We start from the raw sequence: 9746 nt of genomic DNA, 5'->3' as shown, positions 1-9746 counted from the left end.
ATGAAGCTACGACATCTTGATCTAGAGTATATTCACGGTTGAACATCCGAAATTGGATGCTACCGGTTGAGAGTGGTTGATTAGAGGGAGTGTCGTAGTTGAAAGAACTAAAAAATTCTAAGACGAGCGGCTCATAAGTAGGTACGGGTTCGGTACAAAGATGGTGGAGGCTAGATTTAGTGAGCAAACGGGTAACACCGTCAATGAGACCCAGAGTTTCTAGACACTCGGTGTTCACAAATTTTGTGGGAACAACCGAACGTTCGTAGAAGGCGACATATTTTGTTCGTTGAGCATCATTGTCATCATCTCGGAAGATAATATTTGAAAGGTCGGGAGATGGTCTCTCGGGACGCTCACTACGGATGAATGAACGTGGAGGCATGGTGAGTATGAAAATGAAAAATAGAAATGGAGTGTAGAAGAATAGAGAATGGTATGAAGGTTGTGAAGAAGAAGAGTGGTGGTGGTGTGGTTTTATAGTGAGGTTTGAAAATGGTGTGGTTGATGGGGAATTAAAATGGATTAATGGTGGTGTTTGATGTTTGAATGGAGTAGAGAATTGGGAAATGAATAGAGTTAAAGAGGTAAATGATGGAGGATGAATGAGGTTTATGGTGTTTAAATGGAATAAATAAGGGGAAGAATGAGGAAGATTGAAAGATGAATTTTGAAATTCAAATTCAAAATTCAAAATGGAGTCATTGGGGTGCTGCAGCGTGGTCAACAATGCAGACTGCTGCCCTTGGGAGACGCGCGTCTCAGGCAGTCAGTCTGCTAGGGGACAAAGCATGGAGACGGGCGTCTCCTGTCCTCTGAATGATTCCTGCTGGTCCCACACAGATGGAGACGTGCGTCTCCTGTTGTAGGCAAGTGGTTCACGCATGCAAGGGACCAGACAGTTCTGACAGATACCATAAATTGTCCATCAGTTCAGAGCAGTGTCGAATTTTAATACTATTAACAGCAAAAAGTGATAAACAGGCAAATATATAGCAGTCAATAGCAGTGTAATATAACACAGTAGCAGTAATCAAAAGAATATTGCATTTAAAATTAAACCGGTACTGAGTGTTAACATAAGCAGAATGTAAAATGCAGAAAAATGAAAATCTAAACTTATGAATAAAAATTGCTAAAACTAGAAATAAAATCTAATAATCTAATACGGTAACATCTAGCCACGTCTATTGTTATGCTCATTATACTGAATGTGTTTGAAAACTTCGTCGAACTGAGCATTTACGGTGTCGATAAAATCGAAGAACTGCATTTGCAAAGTGTGTAGCTCGTTGCGCACATGTTGGACATCTTGTTGTAGTGCAGTGATGGCTTGCTCGTGCGTGTTCAGATTAGGCATTCTTTGATTTACTGATGCGGTGGATGTAGCGGGTTGTTGTTGCTCGAGCTCGACATCAGTCATATCAACAGTGTAATCATCAACAAAATCTTCAGAACGAGTGTCAGGCTCATACTCAGATATAGGTTCATCAACAGAAAGAGGTTCGTAATCAGGAAAGGGTTCATCTTCAGGATTAGGTTCATAGTATAACCAGGAGGAGTGTCAGGCTCAGATTCTGATACATGCATTTCCTCATCAAAATGTTCATAGGCTTGAGGGGTTTCAGGTGAGGGTTCTCTTTCAGGAATCTGATCATAGAAAAGCCAGTTGGCAGGGTTGTGCACACTCGTCCTAGGACTCGGTAAGGTGAACTGATCCAATACTTTGTTATCAATGAGTAAATCAAACTGATCAGGTCCAAGGTTAGCGATGATTCCTCGGTTAAAGCAGAAGTGAATATCCATAGAATTGTGGGAGCCAAGAGGTGTCAATCTAAGCAAAGGTACTCTCATTCCTATAGCATTAGCAATCATAGTGACAAATCCGCCGATCCTAATAGGTGAAACTTCGTCATGCGTGATGCGCTCGAAGTTTGTTAGCATGAATGCGATGGCATTGACCGGGCGATTCTGAGAGGAACAAAACATGATGAACAACTCTTCTCTAGAGACTTCATTGACATTATCGGGTTTACCAAAAATGTAGTGAGCAAGGATCTTATGGAAGTATCTGAAGGCTGGGTTATGGATGTTCTCAGATTGAAATTCATTCTCTTCAGGGTTGTCGTTTCCAGTGATCTTGCCCCAGTATTTTTCCAACTCCCAGTAAGCAAGATTGTCTTCAGCTACTTTGGTGTATGCATCTGATCCATGAGGTAGTTCTAACATTTCAGCAAAATCTCGGATGCAGAAATTAAACTCCATACCAAAGAGTCTAAAGAGAATAACTCCTTTTCTCAGTCCTTGTCCACAGTTAGGAAGATAGGTCAGGGAGCTCAAGAATTCCAGAGTGAGCTTCCGGTAAGTGCTAAACTTGCGGAACAAGTGAGAACCAGTCCAACCAATTTGGTTAAGCAGGTGCAGGACGCTTTCTTCGATACCAAGTTTCACCATTGTTGGTTGGTGAGGATAGCAAGTCAAATACATGTGTCTTTCAGCCAGCTTATTAAATCTTGCTTCTTGTCCTCTACCACGGAACACAACTTCCATATTATCAAATTCTTGCATCGTAGTTAGTAGTTAAATGAAAAACCTAGAAGTTGAAAATATTAAGATTAAGTTAGAACTAGGCTAGTGTTTATATTAAAAATAAAATAAAATAAAATAAAATAAAATAAATGAAATAAAATTAAGTAACAAGTTATAATAATAATTATAATTATAAAAAGGAAATATTTTCTCGAATTAAGATAGCAGTTATAATTATAATAATTATTATAAGATGTATGAAAAAAAGTAAAAAATGATTAAAATTAGAATAATTAAAAATAGAATAGATTATTTAAATGAAAATTAAAAGGTTAAAAATAAAAATAAAATAAAATAAAAAGAATAAATAAATGTGGGTTGTCTCCCACCAAGCGCTTTGTTTTATGTCGTAAGCTCGACGATTTTAAAAATAGAAAACTATTTTTTCGAAAGAGCGGGCAGTTCGTCAAGTTTAAAAACTTCGATGTTTTCATCGTGTTCGAGATGATGGTAATACTTAAGACGTTGCCCATTTACGACAAAAGGTTTGACGGTTTCTCCTTTGATTTCTATCGCTCCACTCGAAAATATGTTAGTTATTTCGAAAGGGCCAGACCATCTAGATCGTAACCTCCCAGGAAATAATTTTAGTCTCGAATTAAATAAAAGTACTTTATCGCCTATGCTAAAAATTTTCCTAGATATACGCTTGTCGTGCCATTTTTTTGTTCTCTCTTTATAGATTTTGGCGTTTTCGTAAGCGTCTTGTCTAAGTTCTTCTAATTCGTTTATGTCTAGAAGTCGTTTCTCACCAGCGGCAGTGTAGTTTAGGTTTAAGTTCTTAATGGCCCAATAGGCTTTATGTTCTAACTCTACCGGTAGGTGGCATGATTTTCCATAAACGAGTTTGAATGGGGTAGTTCCTATTGGAGTTTTGAAAGCTGTTCTATAAGCCCATAAAGCTTCATTTAGCTTGGTTGACCAATCTTTCCTAGATATAGCAACAGTTTTCTCCAATATTTGTTTTATTTCGCGGTTAGATACTTCTACTTGTCCGCTTGTTTGTTGATGGTATGGTGTGGCTATTCGATGATTCACTCCATATTTTCGAAGGAGTTTCTCAAGTATTCTTGAAATGAAATGGGAACCACCATCGCTAATTACCAATCTTGGCACACCGAACCTAGGAAAGACGACGTTTTTGAAGAGTTTGATAACTACTCGTGTATCGTTTGTAGGAGAAGCAATAGCTTCTATCCATTTTGAAACGTAATCGACAGCTACGAGTATATATTGATTTCCAAACGATGACGGAAACGGACCCATGAAGTCTATTCCCCATACGTCAAATATCTCTACTTCTAGAATGCCTTTTTGAGGCATTTCATCGCGTCTTGAAATGTTTCCGGTTCGTTGGCATCTATCACAACTTAGTACAGCAAAATAAACGTCTTTCCACAGGTTGGGCCAGAAGAGTCCAGATTGAAGGATTTTGGCGCAGGTTCTAGATGTGCTATGGTGTCCTCCACACGGTGCAGAATGGCAGTGTGTTATTATGCTTCTTATCTCTTCCTCGGGTACACAACGTCTAAAGATTCCATCGGGGCCTCTTTTGAACAGGAGCGGGTCGTCCCAATAGTAATGTTTTAGGTCATGGAAGAATTTCTTCTTCTGTTGGTAACTTAGATCAGGAGGTAGCACACCAGCAGCTAGGTAGTTTACGAAATCTGCATACCAAGGTGTGTCAGAGCGGGCTAAAGCTATTTCAGCTAAGTTGTTGGTTTCAAAGTTTGGACGGTACGGTTCGAATTCATTTGCTTCTAATTGAGCGATGAGTCTTTCATAAGGGAAATCATCGTCAATTGGTACTTGTTCGGGTTTTAGATTTTCCAATCGAGAGAGGTGATCTGCTACGACATTTTCAGTGCCCTTTTTATCTTTAATTTCCAGGTCGAACTCTTGTAGTAACAAGATCCATCTCAAAAGTCTTGGTTTGGCGTCCTTTTTGGTTAGGAGGTACCTAATGGCGGCGTGGTCAGTGTATATGATTATTTTGGCTCCTACCAGGTAAGAACGGAACTTGTCTAATGCAAATACCACGGCTAATAATTCTTTTTCTGTCGTGGCATAATTCATCTGAGCTTCGTCTAGGGTTCTACTCGCATAGTATATGACATGTAGTTTCTTATCCTTTCTTTGCCCTAGAACGGCTCCTACAGCATAATCACTCGCGTCACACATTATTTCGAAAGGCTCATTCCAGTCGGGAGGTTGCATAATTGGCGCAGAGATTAATGCTCGTTTAAGCGTTTGAAATGCTTCAGTGCATTTATCAGTGAAAATAAATTCGGCGTCTTTCATAAGTAATTCGGTTAACGGTTTGGTTATTTTAGAGAAATCCTTAATGAAACGTCGGTAGAAACCAGCTTGTCCCAGAAAACTTCTTATTTCTCTAACGGTTTTGGGAGGTTGAAGGTTTTCGATAATTTCAATTTTTGCTTTATCAACTTCGATTCCTCTATCGGATACGATGTGTCCAAGTACAATTCCTTGTCGAACCATGAAATGGCATTTTTCCCAATTAAGGACTAGGTTTACGCTTACGCATCGTTTAAGTACCATTTCAAGGTTTTCTAAACATGTTTCAAAACTTCCTCCACAGACAGAGAAGTCGTCCATAAAGACCTCCATTATTCCATCTAAGAAGTCGGCAAATATTGCCATCATACATCTTTGGAAGGTCGCGGGTGCATTGCATAGTCCAAAAGGCATTCGTCTATAGGCGAATGTACCATAAGGACAGGTAAACGTGGTCTTCTCTTGGTCGTCAGGGTGAATAGGAATTTGGAAAAATCCGGAGTATCCATCCAGATAACAGAAATGCGAGTGTTTAGCTAGGCGTTCGAGCATTTGATCTATGAAAGGTAAAGGGAAATGGTCTTTTCGGATAGCTTTGTTTAGCTTCCTATAGTCAATGCACATTCTCCATCCAGTTTGGGTACGTTGTGCTACAGATTCTCCTTTTGCATTAGTGATTACAGTGACTCCTCCTTTCTTTGGTACGACATGAACAGGACTAACCCATTTACTATCGGATATAGGATATATTATTCTGGCTTCTAGCAGTTTTTGGATTTCCTTTTTAACCACATCGCTCATATTAGGATTTATTCGCCTTTGATGTTCCCTAGAGGTTTTACTATCGTCTTCGAGCATAATGCGGTGCATACAGAGGGAAGGGCTTATACCTTTCAGATCTGATATGTTATATCCTAAAGCGGTCGGGTATTTTCTTAGGACAGTAAGTAGTTTTTCAGTCTCGGTTTGTCCTAAGTTGGCGTTCACTATAACTGGTCGGTTTAGTTCTTCGTCTAGAAATTCGTATCTAAGATCGGTAGGAAGTTTTTTCAGCTCTATAGCAGGTTTCTTAGGTCCAGGTATAGGATCGGGAGTTAAAGCTAAGCATTCACTCAGGTGGTCATCTTGATATTCCTCGCGCCAGTTGTCATCTTCAAGAATTGGCAGCATAGGAATTCTTAGGATCTCGGTTTCCTTATTTGGTTCGGATTTTATTTCTTTGACACACTCGTCAATTATGTCAGCAGAACAGCATGTGTCAATTATAGAAGGTGCTTTTAGGAATTGGGAAAGGATAAATTCTATTTTCTCTTCTCCTACTTCGAAAGTAAGCTTTCCTCGCTTGACATCTATAATTGCACCAGCGGTTGCTAAGAATGGTCTTCCTAATATGATCGGGATGTTAGAATCTTCTTGGATATCCATAATGATGAAGTCAATTGGGATGTAGAATTGACCTACACGAACAGGGATATTTTCTAACATTCCTACAGGGTATTTAACTGAACGGTCAGCTAGTTGAAGAGACATTCTCGTTGCTTTAAGCTCACCTAGATTGAGTTTCTTACAGGTCGAAAGAGGCATCAAACTAACACTAGCTCCTAAGTCGCACAAGGCTTTCTCTATGATGGTTTTTCCTATTACGCAGGGTATAGAGAAACTACCAGGGTCTTTCAGTTTTGGAGGCATGTTATTTTGGATGATAGCGCTACATTCAGCGGTAAGCGTTATAGTTTCGTTATCCTCTAGTTTCTTTTTGTTTGATAAGATTTCTTTTAAGAACTTAGCGTACGAAGGCATCTCAGTTATGGCTTCTGTGAATGGTATGGTTATGTTTAATTGCTTCAGAAGTTCTACAAATCTTTTAAATTGCGCTTCGGTTTTTGATTTGGCTAATCTCTGAGGGTAAGGAATTGGTGGCTTATAAGGCGGTGGTGGGACGTAAGGTTTCTCTTTTTCAGGTTCCACTTCGTTATTGTTCTCATCAGTCTTAGCAGTTTGTTCGTCAGTTGTTTTCTTTTGGCTTTCCTTTGGCTCTTGTTGTGACATGGGCGCGTTTTGAGTTCTAGGATCTATGGGTCCATCGTAATTCGTTCCACTTCGTAGTGTTATCGCGTTCGCATGTCCTTTAGGATTGGGTTGAGGTTGAGTAGGAAACGTGCCAGCAGGGGCAGCAGTAGGTGCTTGTTGTTGAGCTACTTGTGAGATTTGAGTTTCTAGCATTTTGTTATGCGTAGCTAAAGCATCTACTTTGTTCGATAGTTGTTTTAGTTGCTCGCTATTGTGGATGTTTTGGTTAAGGAAGTCCTTTGTTGTTGGGAAGCTATAAAGTTCTCCATCATGATTTCTAGATTTGACTTCCTAGGGCTGTTTTGAGCAGCTACAGGCGCTTTTTGGTAGCCAGGTGGTACAGCAGGTGCTTGTCCAGGCGCGTACAACGCATTATTGTTCTTATAAGAAAAGTTCGGGTGGTTTTTCCATCAAGGGTTGTACGTGTTAGAATAAGGGTTTCCTTGAGCATAGTTTACTTGATCAGATGGGACTCCTGTAACACCCTGGATTTCCGCTTACCCCGCGGGGCTTCCGGCCTACCAAGCATGTCACCAGCTTAATCAATAATCCCCCCCGGGTCCGCTTATCGGCTGCCCAGGAAATATTGTTTTTGCCTCCCGCAGGAATCGAACCATGTACCTAGGGGTTAAGTACATATTCATAGCAATTCCTGCTACCATTTGACCATATGGTCAAGTGGTAGCAGGAATTGCTATGAATATGTACTTAACCCCTAGGTACATGGTTCGATTCCTGCGGAAGGCAAAAACAATATTTCCTGGGCAGCCGATAAGCGGACCTAGGGGGGGATTATTGATTAAGCTGGTGACATGCTTGGTAGGCCGGAAGCCCCGCGGGGTAAGCGGAAATCCAGGGTGTTACAACTCCAGTCAAGAGTTGGCATTCAGCAACTGCATGTCCAGTCAATCCACAGATCTCGCAGTTAGGTGTTACAGCGGCAGCGGTGGCTGAAGGAGTGATGGTTAAGTTCTCGATCTTCTGAGTTAAAGCGTCTACTTTAGCGTTAACGCGGTCTATACCACTTATTTCGTACATTCCTCCTTTGGTTTGGGATTTCTCTAGAGCGGCTCGTTCTCCACCCCATTGGTAATGGTTTTGTGCCATGTTCTCTATGAGTTTGTATGCTTCATCATGGGGTTTGTCCATTAATGCTCCGCCAGCAGCGGCATCTATAGTCATTTCGGTGTTATATAAGAGACCACCATAGAAGGTATGGATGATCAGCCATGGTTCGAGTCCATGATGAGGGCATATTCTAAGCATGTCCTTGTAACGTTCCCAAGCTTCGAAGAGTGATTCGTTATCTTTCTGGGTAAATCCGTTGATTTGACCTCTGAGCATAGCAGTTTTGCTAGGCGGAAAGTATCTCGCTAAGAATACTCTCTTCAATTCGTCCCATGTAGTTATGGAATTAGAAGGCAGGGATTGAAGTCACGCTCTAGCTTTATCTCTCAAGGAGAAAGGGAAAAGGCGTAATCGAATAGCTTCGGAACTAACGTTGTTGGCTTTGATAGTGTCGGCGTATTGCACGAACACGGATAAATGGAGATTGGGGTCGTCTGCAGGGCTTCCAGAGAATTGATTCTGTTGAACAGCTTGGACCAACGAAGGTTTGAGTTCGAAATTGTTTGCCTCAATCGCAGGTGGTGCGATACTTGAATGCAGTTTAGCGCGCGAAGGAGCGGCATAGTCTCTAAGAGGACGAATAGCATCCATCTCTATCTTCGGGATAATTTGATTAATTTGATCAGTAAAAATCAATTCCTGATTAATCGGAATTGGTGCTACTTCGGGAAGATTGCGAGCTCGACGTTTGACGTTAATGAAACGTTCGATCTCGTTAATTCGTTGTATTAAATCTCCTCCTTGTGAACGAGTATTTGGCATACAATCGTTCAGAAAGAAAGGGAAGAATTGTCCTAGTCTCTACGGTGCAACAGTGAGTTACGATATCGACTTAAATAGTCCCTGGCAACGGCGCCAAAAACTTGATCGCGACTTTACGTGTCTATTGATAACACGAAAATGTATCGTTTATTTGGCTCGATTTATATCAATTATTTCCTTATTTTAGCTTAATTATGTTGTTTTATGTTGGTATTATGCTGGTATTTCTATTGTTTCAGGTTTTACGCTCAAAATTGAGACTAATTGTGAAAAGGAAAGAAATGGAGCTAAAATCACTACTATTTGTGCCTAAAAGATGGAAAAAGGGTGTTGAAGCAATAAAGGGGTGCAAAGAAGGCCCAAATTGTGCAAGTACAAATCCAGCCCACGTGAAGCTGAAGCCCCCACGTCTCCAAGTGGGAGACGGTCGTCTCACCCTCCACAAATCAAGGGACGCACGTTCCCATCATCCAAGCCACGTCTCCAAGTGGGAGACGCCCGTCTCCATGCTCCTTGCCAGGTCTCCTCAGAAGACGCACGTCTCCTAAGCCCAATGGGTGAAAGAGCGCCACGTCAGCTACTTGAGACGTCCGTCTCCACCTCTCCACTATTTTCTCCACCTTTTTCTCAACTTCCCACTCATGATCTCCACTACTTCTCACATGATGCTGAAAATAACCTCCATTTCCATTCACTATAAATAGAGTCTTAGCATTCATTTGAAATCATCCAAGTTTTAGGCGCGGAAGCGCTGTTCATAGTTTTAGGCATAAATTATCACTTTGTAAAAGTGGTAGTTTCTCACATTGAGGAACTACCACACCATTAGTTTTAGGCCTACAATTTATGTACTCTTGGATCACAATCTTGCCGACATTATTTCAAAGCTTCATTCAAGT

The 9746-nt window shown here is 40.8% G+C and overlaps 1 non-coding gene across 1 annotated transcript; it reads left to right on the top strand.

Annotated features, from left to right (window-relative positions):
- The first annotated feature begins 8194 nt into the window (after positions 1–8194).
- Positions 8195–8301, top strand: LOC131593680 (small nucleolar RNA R71). The gene has a single exon (XR_009281066.1). It is a non-coding gene; the product is annotated as a small nucleolar RNA R71 (small nucleolar RNA).
- Positions 8302–9746: the final 1445 nt, after the last annotated feature.

Source organism: Vicia villosa, linkage group LG3, assembly GCF_029867415.1.
Source record: "Vicia villosa cultivar HV-30 ecotype Madison, WI linkage group LG3, Vvil1.0, whole genome shotgun sequence".
In the NCBI taxonomy this organism is placed as follows: Eukaryota; Viridiplantae; Streptophyta; class Magnoliopsida; order Fabales; family Fabaceae; genus Vicia; species Vicia villosa.
This window is presented reverse-complemented; position numbering and strand designations above follow the sequence as displayed.